Here is a 19,431-nt window from a genome sequence, read left to right as displayed (position 1 = left end):
CACAAAGGTGAAGTGAGTGTGTCTTTCTTAAAAGCCTCTCATTCCTTCCATTGTTTTAGAATCAAGGACAAACTCATTAGCATGCCTTTCCTAGGTTACCTCCCAAGCCACCTTCCCCAGCCACATGGGACTGCCCCAAGCATGCCAGGGGCTTCCATACTCTAACTTTGCTAGTAACACCTCTTCACCCTGGAATGCCCTTCCTTCCCACACCTTGTTTGCACACCATTAACTTGACAAAATTCTCTGATGAACTTCCCAATTTGAGTCCCAGGTTCAGTTGCCCATATGTTGAAATTATGATCCCTGAACACTTAGAACAGCAGGGCATGGTCCACAACTGCTGGAGTCCTTATTCTGGTCACTTTCAACCCTACCTGTTTGCTGCATATACCATATGAGCATTACTTTTTTCTATGCCTTTCTCTGAGCTGCTCTGTGCCCTAACAGCTGATCTGTGGACTTCCAACCCCAAACTCCCTTGAAGGCATTCAGAGAGCAGGGACTAGAGGGGGTGTGTTTCTTCCTCCAGCCCATCCCTGACTGCTATGGTTCTGGTGACAGCTGTCCTTCCCTCCTGAGCCAGAGCATCACCCAGCACCCCCTCTTCCTTGCCTCCAGGTCTTGTACGGGAGTTGTAGCTCCCCACTGCGCTTTGTCTCTGGGTTTTTTTCAGTCCTTGGTGGGTCATTCTTCCCACAACACTATCTGCTACTCTTCTTCAGCATCTCTATGTTCAAACTATAAGGGGGAGTTCTGTTTTCTCCTGGGACTCTGGGCCCTGCAACTCCTACCTCCCAAATTATGTATGTGCCTTGTCTTCCAACTCCATTTGTCTTCACAAATGTTCACCACCCATACAGCCCAGGTGCCCACTTAGAGGAGCACAGGATGTCCTTAAAAGCATTGGAATTACAGTGTAGACTCAGGGCCCATCAGATTCTTGGAAAGGTACAGCATTGGATTCCTTCTACTCTCTCTTCCTACCACACTCTTCCTACCAGCACATTAGACCATATGCTGCAGGTACATGTTGGAGTATAAGGCATATTCTCCCGTTTCCCAGAATACAACCCAGGGGCCATTAGGTCGTTTTTCTTCCCTTACTGTCTGGGTGCTTCTTGATGTGACTGACTTCCTTGGAAATCTATTAGCTCCACTGGGGCAAGATGGGTGTATCAGGACTTGTTCAAAATAAATTCTCCCTGAATGCATGCATGCATGCAAAATGAATGAAAGACAGTTGGCAAGAGTCATGGTCTATCTTGCAGCCACAGAACAAAGATAACAGGTCTGTTTCCTGATCTTCAAACCTTTAACATGGAGCAGCCTTCCTTCCCATGGTGTCAGCAGTGTAGGCAGCAGATTCAGAGTCCTGGTGCTCTCTTTGGTAAGCTTCCCTCTGTGCCATGTTTGAAGGACAATGAGGCATTGAGCACTCAGTCCAGCTAGACAAGCTGCTGAGCAGAGAAGTCAGCGTTCCCAACATTCAGCCCAACACTCTCCTGACTAAACCACATGGGCTGTTTTCCTCTGCCCTGTTTGGACCCCTCGGCTCTTCTTGACTCAGATTCTACTGAACCCTTTCCCGGGATGTACACCCACTGCTCTCCAGAGCCAAGTTTTGGTAGGTGTGTGGCTTTTCTTGGACTGCTCAGTCACCTCGGAGCACTGGCTTCTCATCCCGGGGCAGGAGGGTTTGCGTAGATGAATTTCACCATGAAGGACCCATGTGAGTCTCCCAGCCCTCAGTGCCAGCCAGGGGCTGTGAATTTTCTGCAGCTGCTTTACACTGTGTGTGGTTAACAGGAAGTAGAAATCCACATTTGCAGACTGTAACCCTTCTTTATAGTAAACCTGTATCTGAGCTAACCAAGGCACACAGGCCACTGCTGATTTAATACAACCAGAAAACGTGCACATTTCCACGGAGAGCTGAATGCTGCCTACATTCCCTTTCCTGCCTTCTTCATTTCCAGTAAGCCAGTCATTTGCTGGTGCACAAAAAAGCAAACAGAAAGTGAATAAGCTGCAGAATTTGAAGAATTTTTTAAGCTAGAAATTTGAAGGGAGAGAAAAGGCCACGAAAACAGGGTAAACAGTTAAGGCAAATATTTTAGACCAAAATAGCCAGTCTACTGTACCTGGGATATGAACCTCACTGCCAGTAAGAAGGCTAAAGTGGATTCAGTTGACCAAAACAGGGTTTGGAGATCGCAAAAAACTTTATTTTTTGTTTTTTCTCTTCAAAAAGTATATGATGTAAGGTTACACTTCTTGTAAAGTGTCTGAGAAAACATTTGAAGCTTTGCTGCCTGCTGCTACTCTTCCTGGGCTTTACATTAAATGTTGGTTATGAAATGTGGTTTGGTTATGAAATGTCTTTTCTCAGTATATATATATTATATCTTTTTCTTGTTGAACTACGATAGTAAAAATGATTAGTGGAGTTGAAATCTGCAGCAACGCACAGATTGGTTGCTACAGTGTTTAGGATAGCTGAAATATGCAATAATTGATTTTAACATGTGCTGTAATTGGTTCCATATGCATCCCTGTCAACTGTGATGCATCATAATTAAAGTGACATGTTCAAAAACTGGCCACCGAAATGAGCACTCACTGAATTTTCCAACTGCACACAGCTGCAGCTTTTCTGCCCCTTGTTTCCCACTCAGGACCCACATTGCTGGGTTTCATTTTGCTGCTGGCCCCCTCTATGCTTTATCTATTTTACCCCCTTAAATTTTAAGTGACCTCTTTGAGTGAATTCAGGTTCTTTCCCCACCTTCATTTTCACATGGTCACATATTTTAGCAGTGATAGATCTATATGCAATTTCACAAGCCATCATAAATCAGATCTAAAATTGTGAGAATGGTCAAGAATTTGATGTAAAATAAGGCACAGCAACAGAACCATAAAAGTTCCATATTTTAGTCCTTGTACCCCCAGTCAAACCATGTGTGAACTCTTACTAGGAAATTCTGTGGAGGAAGAAAGCACGGTGTGTCATTCATGTGACCACCTTCATCCCAGTCATATGAATGAAAATGTTACTACCTGTGAACCTCTTCCTTTCTTATTTCCATGGCTATCAGAATGCTTATTTGCATTTAGGATGGTCTTACCTGGATAGCACGATCATCTTTCATTTTTCTTTTGTAAAAGCCACATGATACAGTTGAAAAAGCATTGAACTAAGGCCTGGGGGTTCTGGAGTCAAGTTTCAGCTCTGTTACCATTGATATTGTTGGAAAGCTCTCTGAGTGTTAGCTTTCTTCCTAGAAAAATATGAATAATAGTGTTTTTTCTATTGCCATCTCCAGGTTTAGAATAATAGATGAATTAGAACATGACTGGATGTAGGGACCCTTTAGTCCCTGAAATCTCTATTTTGAATCAGCATGAACCATGCCCATATTTGGACTTTGTGTTACCACAATCTGCTATTTTAATTTAATGAAGAACTACACCTCTGCCCAACCTCCTACCACCTCATCCCTCAATGTCACATTTTCTCTAATCTGTTAATCATATAGATGGTCCACTGATGGAAAAATATTTAAGAACAAAATTTAGTTTACCACCCAAAAGTTGGTTTAACTTATCCAAAAGTCAGGGTTTCATTGACTACTGCCCCATAGAACCCTTTCTACAAATAGGAGGATGGTGCCCATCTCCCCATTATTTCCTTTAGGGGCACCATTCTCTTTCATGCGACACTGTGGGGTTCCCTCATTTGCCTACACTGTATTTGGCCTGGCCAATCATGGTGCCTCATCTGTCTGTCAACAGAACACAGTCCAAGCTGTGACTGTATGGCAAACCTGACTAATGAGCTCTTCCATGAACTTTCACAGCCAAAAGTTGTAACATAAGCTTCTCGTGTCTCCTAGGAAATGAGCCCTGAGGATATAAGCCTCGTGATTCTCCACCACAAGGAGGACACCAGGCTGTGCCCCTCATGAGGGAAGGCGAGATTGAGGTTTGCACGTGGGGAAGAGTAGAGTGGATAGGAAATACTAATTAATGGCTTTGGAAGCTGTTAGGTGAGTCTAGAAGGCAGAACTTACTCTGATTCCAATTATTTTATTTCTGGTGATATCTTGTAAGAGCCAAACCATCTAAAGTTAAGGAAGAACTGGATGGAGGAGGTATAGTGGTCCTTTATCTCCCCCTGTCTTCTCAAGTTTCACTTTCTAAAGGGGAAGGGCTCTGTTTTATGTCCAGGGTCTGAGTAGGGGGTAACTGCAGCTTACTAGTCATCTTGACAGAGGTCCCGGGACTACCAGAATGCTCTTTTCCATCCCACTTCCTGGTCATGCTGTCTTGGTACCACAAGTCTTGCCTATTAGTTTAGAGAAGACTTTGGATGGCGTACATTACATCTGCAGTGGTCCTCCTAGGGAGCTTGTGAAAACATATTGCGGGGCCCAACCCCCAGAGAGTCTGATCCAGTAGATCTGGCCAGGGTGGAGAATCTGCATTTCTGGTAAGTTCCTGGGTTATAGTGGGGGTACTGGTCTATGGAATGTGCTTTGAGAACCACCACCATAAAGAATGTCAAATTACACTGAAGACTGGGGGGTCTCAGGTCTTGGCCCCTCGGGCAATTCACTAGGCCTCTGTGGGCCTCGTTTTAACCATCTGTAAAATGGAGGATTTAATCTAGATGGTCTTTAGTTCCCCTTGAGATGCTCTAAGTCTCCCAATAGATGATCAAGTTCTGTTTGGGAAGACTGTGCTGTCATTATCAGGTTCTTTTCTCCTTTAAGATAGCTATTACTTAAAAGGTCAGATCTAGTTTCTGCAGAAATGGTGGAGATGGTTGGGGAGCTGAAGGAGAATGGAGTGAAGATGCGATGTTATGAATTCTGAGGTCCTGACAAATTACTCCACAACTAAGCGGTATCTTTCATCTGAAGGCTGTACTATTTTATAATAATTTGTTCCCTAATCTGACACTAGTCCTAGAACTGAGGCAATACTAGTACAGGACCTTGTCAACCACAGCAAAGAGAGGTGGAAGTCCTGGGACCCCCGTCAAGATGACTAGTAAGGTGGTTCTCAAAGCTAGGGAACCGCAGCCCTGGGGGGAGTAAAAATTTAGGGAGGGAACGAGAATACCCTTCCTGCTGCATCCTGCGCTCCTCAGCAGCTCCTCTGGGTGTGCAGCCAAGAGAAGGTCTGAAAGGTTCTGTTTGGAGAAGAGAGGGATTGTGTCAGCATCTAGGAGATCCCACTTAAATTTTGAAAGAAAGGGAGAAAAGGAAATATCTAAAGAGATCTTCTGAAGTGGGAAAGAGAGGAAAAAATATCGAGTCTGGCTTTTTTCTCTCACTCCATGTGCCTGCACAAATTACGTATGTCCCCCTAGCAACATAAAATTGCCTTTTTATGAATGTGAACAGAAAACTGTGGCTATAACAAGGTTTCTTTCCCGCTTCCTTTACTTTTGAGGAAGAATAAGTGATAAACTAAGGAAATAACAGTAATTTAGGAAATAATTTCACATAAGAGCCATTTTATGACAGCCTAATGGTATTTACATATGCCAATCAATGAGTATCATAGGGCATTCATTAATACATTCAATATACATGTGTTGAGCGCAAAATGCATCCTAGCAGTGTGTGAGGCACTTGCAAATCAAATCATAACAAGATCGTCTCCATATTTAAGGGGCTTCCAGTCCAGATGAGAAGATGACAAGTAAGCAGGCAATTTTCCGAGTTCCAGCGGGAATGAGCACAGGGCAACCCAATAGGGATGCAGCCAGGAAGGGAGGGAAGATCAGAAAGACTCCCCATAGAAAGTGATGGCCTCAAGCATGAGTGGAGGGTGGATCAGACAGGAAAATGACACTCTTTTCAGACTCAGCAGCAGACACAGGCTCATAGAGGTGAGTTCACGAAACCTGAAGAGTTTAATGTGACTGATGGCTAGGATTGAAGCTGGAAGCTAGTGCAGAGGCACCTTTTGAATTTATTTGCACACACTTCTTCAGAACTGGTTCCAGCTCTGAAAGGCTTTGATTTTTATTGGTGAGTTGGCTTGCTTGATGGTGGAATTAACTCATGTCTACCTGCAGCTGAGTGACTGGAGGGTTCAGAGACCTTTCTCCTACCTGTTGACTTATTTCTTCCCTTGACATGGCTCATGTTCTTTATAATGCTTTGCCCCACTTCCTGGTCATGGAAACCTCATTGTCTCCACCCCTAACTCCTCTTCTGGTTTTGAAGCTAACACTGTGTAGCATCCTTCCTCAATGTATAAATTAACCTTCCTGATAGATAAAATAAATATGAGAAACATATTTGTAGAGAAACATATTTAAAGGAGAAGAAGTTAGGAAAATCACAAGTTTACTACAGGTTGGAGAACAATTTTTCTCATTTATAAGTACCTGGATCCTCTTCTCAAATGATGGCTGATGAAATCATATGAGACCAATGAAGTTTTCAGTTCCTGGGCTCTGTCTTCTCCAAAAGGGAAAAACTTTTTTTGCAGTGGAAGAACATTCCTGAAGGACCCCAGAAGATTTTTCATATGCTCTCTATTTTCAGGGTTGTCTCTAAATTTAATTATTTCTGGAAAATAGAAAAAATTCAAGGGAAAACTACATCTAGAAGAGTTTAACCAGTCTTGAAAATAACCAAACTCTGGTGATTATAGCCACCATTTCCAACATAACCATCACTCCACTGGATATTGGGTCCTACTTGACACAGGAAAGGCAAATAATTTTAAGTCAGAATTCCCATCTGCAAGGGACAAGTCATATTGTTGGAAGGCTGACATCTGTGTACAAAGACTCATAAGCAGAAAAGATAAGTCCCTGTGGCTTTATTAACCAGAACTTCTAAGGCTTGGGCACATCCATCTTATACTTTTTTGGGTTTCAGAAGTCACTGTCTGGGTGTGAGAAGTGAGGTTTCTGTTTCAATTCTTTTTTAGCATTTTCTTTTGACTCCAGAAGTTTCAAAGAAACTACCTGATTTGGACCAAATTTGATATACTATTAGAGATGATCAAGTTACATATCACATTCTATATGTTGTTTGGACTGATATTTTTTAAAAAGTGTTCTGGAATTAAATCGAGTACAGGCTACAAAATGAACATCTAATTAACCTGCAGCGTTATGATTAAAGAGAGGCCCAAATTAATAAATACCACTCCAGATAATTTCAGAGCAAAAGAAATTTGAGACATAAGCAATCCTACAGACATGCCCACAAACTGGTGTCTTCCCATGACCAGCTCTTAGTTTTGGAGCAACTAGAGAAAGGTGAGGAGGGCTCCTCTGGGCACATCTCCGACTGGCTTTTCAAGGTACGTGTGGGTGTTTACATCAATATTTCTCACACTTGAATGTGCATGTGAATCATCTGAGAACGTTTAAAATTCACATTCAGGTTCAGTGGGTCCAAGTGTACCGGCGCCTCTGGGTGGCCAAGAAGCTCCCAGCTGTGCTGAGGTCCCAATCCTCTGAGTAGCAAGAGTTTAGAATGTGGTGGAAACATGTTGGAAGGACAGTGTGAAAGCAAGGATCCATCTGTTTAAGAAACTGAGAAATCAGTGAGTGGATGCTGAGGCACCTAGATAAGGGAGCCGGGAGGCAGGACCAGCTCCCCCAGACTGGCAGGCCAGGCCCCCCTCCTGGGTACACCTCTGACATTCGGCCTGGCTCTGCTCAGGCCCCCAGGGGTCTGCTGGACTCTCCCTGCTGTGCAGGGTCGGCTGGATGCTGTAGCAGTGAGAGGGTGATGCTCTGCTGCCCTGACCTAGCCCAATGACCCAGAGTTGTTCTCAGGAGTACATGGTACTTGGGGCACAGGCGGGAAGCCCAGCTCTCCCGGGGGAAGGGGACACCCCTTGTCTCTACATTCCCCAAATAATGACTCTACATCTGCTTATGTATGGCTAAGAAAGGAACAGTAAAGAGATTTCTCAAATTAACTCCCTACACAAAGGAGAATCCAGAAAAAGGCTTAATGCTCCTTGGGTAGGCCACTTCTCATATGTTTAGGACCCTGCTTCCTCCCAGAAAGCTGAAGAACTTGGCTACCTAAAGCTGTCTCATCGCTTTGCCTCCCAAAGAGGAGAACAAAGGAAGCTCCAGGCTGTGCTTCTCAAGCTCTAATGGGCACAGGATTCACCGGGAAACCCGCTAACAGGCAGCTCCTGGCAGCAGCTTGGGGTGGAGCTGAGTTGTCTTTGTAATGCGCTCTCAACTGATGCTGAAGCTGCTGAAACCCAGCTCCACTTCCAGGAGCTGAGTGACCTCCAGCTTCTGCACCAAGCATGAGGCATCTCCCAGCCCAAGCCAGACACCCAAGGCTCTAGGCCCCAGGAAGATGAATGACCATCTAAGATTGGCAATCTCAGCTCTGAGAGGGATGGCACAAGGGTGTGGTCAGAAGCATGTTTCGTTGCAGGAACCACAGCAGGCTGGAATGAATTACAGACTGGTCAGTTTTCCAGGTTTTTAAAATTTTCATGTTAATGATTTGTTAAAGCAAGAGGAACTGGGTTGGAAAGAGGGAAGTAAAGCCAGTCCAAATGCCCTGCACTCCTGACTGCTCAGCTCTCAGCCCTCTCTTGCCTCTTGTTGGCATGTCAGGAGCTCTTGGGCTGATTTCCAAATTCCCAAAGTTCAAGTGTGGAAAAAGCCAGCTAATCTCCTGGAAAATCTATTGATGTGCACTTTTCTTTAAAAACCTGGGCCGATTTTAAACTCAGCACTCTATAAACTGTGCTCAACAGGCATTATCATCATAGACACACTTTGCTCTAATTCCCAGAGTGCCTCCCTTCCCCCAGCCTGGTATTGATACCAGATACAGAATGGAATTTGTCAGGGCAAGTTGTGTGTTCCTTTAAAACCATTAACTCAATACATTAAACAAAGGACGACTGATTCCTTGCATTATCCTTTGGCTGTCAGGCCTGATTGAGCTCATTTCTCATTGAGTATTTCATATCAAAGGCCGGGATAATAGAATTACAGGACATTAGGATTTTCAATCTAGAATGGACCCTGGAGATCATTTAGTGCTGCTTGCTCACTTTACAGATGAGGAAACTATATTTTTCACTCTTAAGCAGATATTTTCACTTGAGCAGATACCCAGTTTTTGATATGCATGTGTAGTTGCTGTTCCCCTGTAGCAAGTTATGTGTGTGGGTAAAAGAAGCCAAGAGCAGATCCCTCCTATTTAGTTATCCTTGATCTTGGATTTAGCTTCATCAAAGTCTGTCATATGCACCCTCTGGACAGCATACATTTTGCAATAATATGCAAATGCCTTGGCTCCTGACAATAGTTGGAAAGAAGTGTGATGTTTTTGCTTAAAGGACATTTCATACAGTTTAATAGTGACTGAATCTCTGGCATTTATAACAGATGTTATCCCAGTGCAGGCAACGTTTTCTAAGTAATGTAGCTGGATTTTAGCTGCTGAAATTTTCTGTATCATTTAGTGATCATATTTCATTTCAGTCTTTTGCATGCGACAGATTGTCCACCTGGATTTCATTTTGCCATATTTTATTGATGGCCTGAGTCAGAGCTTTCAAATCTGTGCTAACTGACCTTGAAGGAGTATCTTGTTGTTTAAATTTTATGAACGTAAACTGCCTGCAAATTGTGCAACACAATAGTGATGAACAATGAGTGTTAGAATTTTTTATTAATATTGATTGCCGTTAGTTGAGGAATTAGTAAGAACTGTTACACACTGTACCCATTCTTGGGACAAAAATCCCAAATGAACTGTACTATGAGCACATGTGTAACAAGTGAGAACCACATTTTTGTTTGAAATTCCAAGCTCCATGTAGCCGTATTACCCTGTTTCCCTTAGGCCTTCTTCTTGCTACTCAGGTTCTATAAATGATGGCATATTTCCCTCTCTAAGTGCTGTTATTCCAAGAAGCTGAAGGCAGGCAGGCAGATCAGCATGGCCCCTCCCTGTAGACCTGAATGACAGTGGATGGAAACTGCAGAGAGAAGGAAACTAAAGAAACTTCACGTAACCCCAGTCTGACCATGAGAAAACATCTCACAGACCCCAGATTCCTGGCTAGCACTGCTCCGAACTGTCAGGTCATGAGATCACAGTGGAGAGGAGGGAAGGAGAAACAGCAAGGGAATGGGGTGGGGTCTGGGGACAGAGAGCCAAGGAAACCTCAGTGAAGTGGGAACTTTAGTTAATAGTGATGTATCAGTATCAGTTCATTAGTTGTGACAAATGTACCATACAAATGGGAGATGGTGCCACAGGGGAATGTGGGTTTGGGGCATATGTAAACTTGTTATACTATCATCACCAGTTTTCTATAAACCTAAAACTATTCTGAAATGAAAAGAGTCTTAAAATTAATACTTGATATCATGTCCATTCAGCCTCTGATGCTCCCTATTATTGAAATATGAAAGCCAACATCAAGTGAGTGTCTGTGCTGTGTTACAGTTTCCCTCCATCATCTCATTAAATCCCCAGAACAACTCTATGAGAAATCTGTTATCCTCCTTAATTCACAGCTTTGAAAGGCTGTGAAACTGAGGTTCAGAGAGAATAATCTCTTACATGTTGACTGGAATCTCCTGCCTTAAAAGTAGCAGAGTTGCGATTTGAATCCCTCTTTGTCTTATGCTAAAGCATACATTTCTTTCAGTTTCCCACTTGGTCCCCAGAATCACAGCCTCAAGAGATGGGGCAGAGATTGGGAAAAATGGGCCAGGACCCAGTTGAGCTGGGAGAACAGGCTGTGTGGAACTCAGTGGCCCTGTTTCTGGCTTCCAGGGCCATTGGGGTTTCTGAGGAGGTGACTGCAACCTCTGTTTTCCCCAAGGGCTGGGGTTCAGGTCAGCTCAAGATGAGCCTTCCCATTTCCCTGGACTTCGTTTAACAAATATTAAGCAAGAACTCCATCCTGCAGTGACGCAGCTGTGGCTCCAGGCTGCAGAGGATGCTGGCTCTGGCCACAGCCCTGGGGCTTACCTGGAAGGAAGTGCAGACACCTTCCTGGGACCCACATGAAGCCCCACCACATCCTCTTCCAGAATCTCCACTCCTGGCTGTGCATCTGGGTCGCTGGTGGGCCTCACAGTGTCCAGCCCTGGTCCCTGAGCTTCTGACTCAGCAGATGAAGGATGGGCCCAGGTCTATATTCAAACTTGGTGATTTAACATATGTAACTGTCCTAACTCTGAATTTCAGGAGATGTACTCTTGTTAACCCCTACTCAACACTGTTGGCTTTTGAGTAATTTATTGTCTAGACTAGGAGTCCACAAAGTATACCTGTGGCCAATGGCCCAGAGCCTCACCTATTTAGTAAATAAAGTTTTATTGGATGCAGCCATGATTTTTGTTTACTTTTGTCTATGGGGGCTTTCTTGCTGCTAAGGCATAGTCAGGTAGTTGTGACAAAGCCTAAAATAACTACCTGGCCTTTACAGAGAAAATTTGCTGACCTAGGATATAGAGGACAGAAAGGAATCTGCACTAATCATTAGTCACAATAATGCTAAGGAGTCCTGCCACTCTCAAGCCTCAGTGTGCCTAAGAATATGGGTCCTATGGTAATTCTATATTTGACTTTTTGAGGAAATGCCAAACTTTCTTCCATAGAGGCTGAGCCATTTTTACATTCCCATCACCAGTGAGTACAATTTTCACCATGGCCTTGTGAAACCTTGTTATTTTCTGATTATTATGAGTGCCATCTTAGTGAGTATGAAGTGGTACTTCATTGTGGTTTTTATTTACATTTCTCTAATGACCAGTAACGTTGACTATCTTTTTATGGGTTTATTGTTCATTTTTATATCTACTTTGGATAAATGTCTATTGAATAGATAAGCCCTTTGCCCATTTTTAAATCAGATTATTTGTCTTTTGGTTGTTGAGTTACAAGAGTTCTTTATGTATTGTAGACACTAGACCCTAATCAGATATATGATTTGCAAATATTTCTCGCATTCTGTAGGTTGTCTTTTCACTTCCTTGGTAATGTCTTTGATACACAAAAGTTTCCCACTTTGATGTCAATTTATCTATTTTTTCTTTGGTTCCTGTGCTTCTGGTGTCATTATCTAAGAATGTATTGCCAAACCCAAGGTCATGAAGGTTTACCCCTATGTTTTCTCCTACATATTTAGGTTATTGACCCATTTTAAATTAATTTTTATTATGATGTGAGAATCTGTTATGGTCTAAATATTTGTGTCCTCCTTAAAATTTGCATGTTGAAAGCCTAGTGCATGATGATGGTAATAGGAAGATGAGCTTTTAAGAGGTGATTATGTTATGATGGAAGCCCTCATAAGTGAGATTAATACCACTTTAAAGAGGCCTGGGAGAACTCTCTTGCTCCTTCCACCACATGTGGTCTGTGACCCAGAATAGGGTCTTCATCTATCCATGCTGGCACTGTGATCTCAGACTTCCAGCCTCCAGAGCTGTGAGAAATAAATGTCTGTTGTTTATAAGCCATCCAATCTGTGGCACTTTATTATAGAAGCCCAAACACACTAAGTGAAGACCCAACTATATTTTTTGCATATGACTATTCAGTTGTGCCAGCACTATTTGTTGACAAGACTATTCTTTCTGCATTGCTTGGTCTTGGCACTCTTGTCAAAAATCAATTAGTTATAGCTATATTAATTCATTTCTGGGCTCTGGTCTATTCCATTGGTCTATATATTTATCCTTATGCCACACTGTGTTGATTACTCTAGCTCTGTAGTAATTTTAGAAATTGGAGTGTGTGTGTCCTCCAATTTTACAACTTCTTTTCCAAAATTATTTTAGCTATTTGGGGTACCTTTCAATTCTGTGAATTTGAAGATAGGCTTTTCTATTTCTCCAAGAGAGACCATTGGAATTTTGATATGGATTATGTTGGATCAGTAGATCAATTTGTAAGGCATTGCCATCTTAAAATCAAGTCTTCCAACTCACAAAATAGGAGATATTTTTTGCTTTATTTAGGTCTTTTTAAATTCTAATTATTGGAAGTGTTTGAGAAGGACTAGTATTAATTCTTTTCAAAGATTTGCTTATGTAGCTGTCTGGATCTTGGTTTTTCTTTGTTAGCAGTTCTTTTTTTCCTTTTAAATCACTGATTCAATTTCTTATCAGTCTGTTCAGATTTTTAGTTTGGCAATTTCTGTGTTTCTAGGAATTTGTCAGTTCATCTAGGTTGTCTGATTTATTACCATTGTTCACGCTATTCTCCTATAATCTTTTTCATTTCTGTAAGACCAGAAATTTTGGTAATTTGCTCTTTTCTCTTTTTCTTTGTCAATCTGGCTTAAGGTTTGTCAATTCTATTGATCTTTTCAAAGAACCAACTTTTGTTTTCATCATTTTTTTCTATTGCTTTTCCATTTTCTATTTAAAGTATCTCCACTGTAACTTATTTCCTTCCTTCTGCTAGCTTTGGATTAAGTTTGCTCTCTGATTTCCTAAAGTGTAAATGTAGGTATTGATTCAAGATCCTTCATTTTAATGTGGACATTTATGGCTATAAATTTTCCTCTTAACATTGCTTGAGCTGTATCCAATATGTTTTGGTGTGTTGTGTTTTTGCTTTCATTTATCTTTAAGTATTTTCTAATTGCCCTTGTGATTTATTATTTGACCCATTGTTCAATTAATATTGTGTTAATTTCCATATATGTGTAAATTTTCCAGCTTTCCTTTAGTTATTGATTTCTAACTTGATTCCAATAGTTCAGAAAAGGTACCTTACATGATTTCAATCCTTTAAAAGTTATTGAGTCTTACTTTGTGACCTAATGTATGATCTGTCTTGGGGAATATTTTATGTGCACTTGAGAATAATATGTTCTGCTATTCTTGGGTGGAGTGTTCTGTATGTGTCTATTGGGTCTAGCTGGTTTATAGTTTTGTTCAAGTTCTCTCTTTCCTTGCTGATCTTCTGACTAGATGCTCTTTCCATTACTTAAAGTGGAGTATTGGAGTTTCAAATTCCTATCATAGAACTGTCTATTCTTTCCTTCTATTCTGGTAATGTTTGTTCATTTATTTTGGGCCTTGTTGTTTGGTGTATGTATGTTTATAATTGTCATGCATTCTTGATGTATTGGCCCTTTTATCACTATATGTCTTTCTTTGTCACTTGTAACAGATTTTCAGTTAAAGTCTAATTTTTCTAATGTTAATATACCACCCTAGTTCCCTTTTGGTTCTTATTTGCATAAAAATAATTTTTTTCCATTCTTTTAATTTCAAATTATTTGTGTCTTGGGATCTAAAGTGAGTCTCTTAAAGACAGTATATTGTTGGCTCACGTTTTTTTTGAATCTATCCTGACAATCTAAGGATTTTGTTTGGACAGTTTAATCCATTTACATTAAAGTAATTACTAATAAGGAAGAAGTTACTTCTGCCATATTGCCATATTGTTATTTGTTTTGTGTATGTTTTATGCTATTTTTGTTCCTCATATCCTCCACTATTGCTTTCTCTTGTGTTTCATTGATTTTTTTCGTAGTGTGCCATTTGATTCTCTTACTTCCTTTCCTTAGTGCTTACAATGAGCTTACAATTAACATCCTAAAGTTATAATAATCTAGTTTGAATTGATACATTTGATAAAAGATTGCTACTCATAATATGCAAAGGACTCTTAAAACTCAACAATCAGAAAACAAACAATCTGATTAGAAATGGGCCAGTGATCTGAACAGACTCCTCATCAAAGACAATGTACAAATGGCCAATAAACATATGAAAAGAAGTCCCACATCATATGTCATTATGAACATGCAAATTAGGACAACAATAAGGTATCACTATATGCCTGTTAGAATGGTCAAAAAGCTGGCAAGAACGTGGGCAATAGGAATGTATGTATGATTTGCTTCTGAGTGTGGGTTCTGTCATACCTAACAAATGCTCCTGTCACCTTTGTCACGTCTGGTGTTAAAATACAAACCCTCCAGGCACATAGTGTGCTATTTAGTTTTCACTCCAGACTAGCATTCACTAAATGCTTACTTATAATGTACCATGGATAGATCTCAGTGTTTGTGTGCATTTTGTAATTTAAGTATAATCATTTAGTGAAGCAGATGGCCTTATTATTCTTATTTTATAGTTAAGGTTATAAGAGCCTAAGTAACTCTGAAAGTTACATAGGTAGTAAGTGGCAGGGCTGGGTAAGCATGTAGCCAGAGCCCATACTTTTTACTTTTATGCTAAGAAGCAGCCCTCAGTTATAGAAAGGATCATGTCACTCCATGCACTGCCAAAAGTTTTCCAGAATATATGACTGATTGGAAAAGTCCCACCACAGCCAGGCAATGGTCATTGGTGTCTTCTATTATCTTCTAGAAGTCTTATAGTTTTGCATTTTACATTTATGTCTATGATCCAATTTGAGTTAACTTTTGTGAAGGGCATAAGATTTGTGTTTAGATTCATTTTTTTTGCATGTGGATGTCCAGTTGTTCCAGCACTAGTTGTTGAAAAGACTCCCTTTGCTCCATCATATCACCTTTGCTCTTTGGTAAAAATAAGTTGACTATATTTATATTGGTCTGTTTCTGGGCTCTCTATTCTGTTCCACTGGTCTATTTGCCTATTCTTTCATCAATATCACACTGTCTTGATTATTGTACCTTTATAATAAGACTTGAAGTCATGTAGGGTCAGTCCTCCAATTTGTACTTCAATATTGTGCTGTGTACTCTAGAGCTTTTGCCTCTCCACATAAACTTTAGAGTTACTTTAGTCTCCACAGAATTGCTTGCTCTATTGATTTCTATTATCAACGGTTACTACTGTGTTTTTTCAGATTAATTGTACAATGCAATTTTCTGTCTTCTCTATATATATTTCCTTATCAATTTGCTAATGTTCTGACATACACACATTATTTTTTGCCCATGCATCAATCTTTTCAGTACCTGATTTGATTACTTTTTCCATGTTTTAATGTCATTCACTATACTTTTCAAATTAATTTCAGTGGCCATTTCATATCTGAATTAAACTATTTTATTAGAAATTATTATATATGTGGTATATTATATGCATCAGGCATTGTTCCTTGCTTTGGAAATTTAAGGTCAAATTTGACTGAGGAAAAAACTTAAAGCAAAAGTGTCCAAGGAAGTATTAAGATAGTGGACATTATTTGGCCTTTAGAGAAGAGCCAGTCATCACAATGGGCACCATAATAAGGAGGTAGTTGGCAAAAGGAAGGAGATTTGAGTTGGACAGTGAAAAACAAATGCTAGGAGGGAATCAAAAGTTGGAAGGGAAGTCAAGATGATGCACATAGAGAAAAGGAAGATGAGAATCAAAGGCAACATTTATTGAGCATCTATTAGGAATCAAGTGTTTTTCTTAATGATTATGTAAGCATCACCTTATTGGATACTTAAGATATCCATTTGAGGTAGGTACAGTTTTTATCTCAATTTTATAGATGAAAAAACTGAGGCATAGAGAGGGTGGTGACTTGTTCAAGGTCACAAAGGAGTAAGTAACAGAACTAGGATTTGAACCAAGACCTAGTTGACTCTATATCCATTTTAATCCATCAAGATAGGATTCTTCTTGAAGATGAAGAAAATATTCCTTTTAGATACTGACTGTGCAGGACAAGTCATTGATCTTAGTAAATGAAAACCCAAATAATGCAAGTATTTTCAAGACTATTAAACTGAATAGTGATAATACTGGGATAATTTTAAACAAAATATGCTTTCTTTAGATAGTAATACTTTTTACTATCTCTCACAGAAACTGACATTGCAATACCTTGTCATCCTGCAGACAGTGCCTGGGTAATAAATTTTCAGTCCTTATGGAGGGGTAGAGATGTCTGCTTGTATAAGCTAACATACACCGAGAAACAAATTAGGAAGGTAGAGATAGGTAAATGAGGATTGCCAAAATATGGAAATAATCTTTCTGTTAACTTTGTTTATATTTACACCATGGATGTCAGCAAAAACTATAAATTGGGGCTTCCCTCCCCCACCTCCAGAGAGACAGTTGTCAAATAGTAGCACATAGTAAGTGCAGATAAAAAATCAGTGCCTCAATCTTAACTCAGTTCATGTTTTTTCATCCTCAATTTGCTTCTCCAAATCATCTCCAGGGATGGAGACTTCAAAGTCTCCATTGTATAATCCCCTTTCAGGCATTTATGGATGTGTCCTTAACCCTTTCCTGCCAATGCACCAGTCTTGGATTTTCTAATCTGCTATTGTCTTCTCAGAGATCTTCCCTGTCTCCTTTGGTTTCATGGAAAGCAGTAGAGTCCTACTAGGACAACATTTTTTTCTTTCTCTTCTGGTCACATAGATATTCTCTTGTGTTACAGAGACTTTTCTGGCCTTTATTTTCTTTTCTGTACCCTCATACCAATTTGGTACTTGGTTCTCACTGTGACCTTGCTGGGGCAAGTAGACTGCACATTCTCTTTATGTTCTCTATTGTCCACTTACCATGTGCCAAGCTGGTAAGTATTTAACTGGCTCTAGGCAGTGGTGGGAAGCCCTGGATTTAGTATTTGCCAACTGCCATGGTATAAATGTTCCTACTACTACTGGTTTCATCTACCAATAGGATGTCACTAATGGTATGTTGGGATGACATATATAGCAGCATACCATTATATCATCTTTTCACCATAAAGATACAGTAGATATAAATAGCCTCAAAAGCATAGATAATAGTAAAAATTAATGAATAATTAGGGATGATGAGTTTTGAGTACTTATTATTTTTGTTTTAAATGCATTTTATTTAATCATAAATTTACATAATTTAATTCTTACTAATGACTGTGTTTAACTACCTTGTCAGGAAACTCCTGAGAGCTCAATGACTGGCACACACTAGCTCTAGCACATCACTGCAGCACTTCCTCCTCTGTCCTCACTTCTACTTTTGCTACTGTGTAGTCAATCTCCTTTACCTCAATCCATTCCCTCAAAATTTTAAAAGTAACTCTTCTTTTCTTGCATTAATTATAATGATCTCATTTTGTTTATAACCAGTTATCATTCAGTTTCCCATAAAATGTTCAAGTAGAAATAAAATTCCTCATATTGAAGATTATGAAAATTGTTCAGAATATTTAAATCACTGTCCAGTATCACATTGGAAAGGAGAACCCAGGTCTTTTGATATCCTCTTTACTGCCTTTTTAACTGTACTGTGGAATCCCAGAGTGAGACTATTGTACTAATTATCTATCACTTCATAACAAATTACCCCAAAACTTAGCAACTGGAAACAGTATTTATTATCTCACACAGTTTCTGAGGATCAGAAACCTGGAAGTGGTTTAGCTGAGTGATTCTGAGTCAGTTCTCTCAAGAGACTGCATTCAAGCTGTCATCACCCAGCCTGCAGTCATCTCAATGCCTGACTAGGGCTGGAGAATCTGCTTCTAAGCTCTCACGTGTGTTTGGCAGCCTCATTAACTTGCTGGCTGTTAGCCAGAGGCTTCAGCATTTTGTCCCATAGGGCTTCTTACAAAACGGCAGCTCACTTCTCCCAGAACAAGAGATGAGAGAGAGAGAGACAGAGAGAGACAGAGAGAGAGAGAGACAGAGGGAGAGGAGGGAAGGGAAAAGGAGAAGTTGTTGGGAACCACCTCAGTGTGGCTACCACAAACACCACTTTTGGGGCTGGAAAGGACTGTGAAGACCAGCTGCAAGCAAATGACCTTCTTCCAGCACCCCTCAGTTGCCACATCTTGCCAGCAGTTGAGTAAGAGTGGAGTGAGAATGCACCTTGTATTCTCCTTTTTCCTTTTGAGAATAAAATGGGGGCACATCACTCAAAACTGGCTCATCCATGTATAGCTCCATGGAAGGAAGGACAGCTCAGAGCTCTTATCACTATTCCTATTCCACTCATCTTCCAATAACACAATGTGATCTCATAATGTTTTCACACTGGTCAGTTTAACAATTTCCACACTGCACAGAGAATCCAAAGCAAGGTGAAGGAATGTAGATTGAGTTCTGCCATGAGATCAAATCATTGTTTGAGCTTCTATTCCCAAGTCATTCTTGCTGAGAGGCTGGACAACACATCTTAGTCAGAACAAATAAACAGAAATTTAAATTTTAAACATGCTTTCTTCTCTTAGCTATGAGAGGGACACATCTAAGCAGAAACTCAAAATGTATCAGGAGAAATATAAAAACCTATGCTTTCTAATACACAAGTTTATGGTGATTCAAATGCTTTCAGTTTGTAACAAGTTGAAAATGAACGTGTCCATTTTCTTTTTTGATCTGTCTTCTTTGCAGTATGATTTGTTTGCTTTCGGAAGAAAAAAAAGCCTGTATGCTTTATGAAAGTATAGATTAGAAATGTCTAGAAATGTAATTATTGGACCTATTTCCTTCAAATGC

Source organism: Manis pentadactyla, chromosome 5 (genome assembly GCF_030020395.1).
Source record: "Manis pentadactyla isolate mManPen7 chromosome 5, mManPen7.hap1, whole genome shotgun sequence".
NCBI classification, from domain to species: Eukaryota; Metazoa; Chordata; class Mammalia; order Pholidota; family Manidae; genus Manis; species Manis pentadactyla.
The sequence above is the reverse complement of the archived record's forward strand: the minus strand, read 5'-3'. Positions refer to the sequence as shown.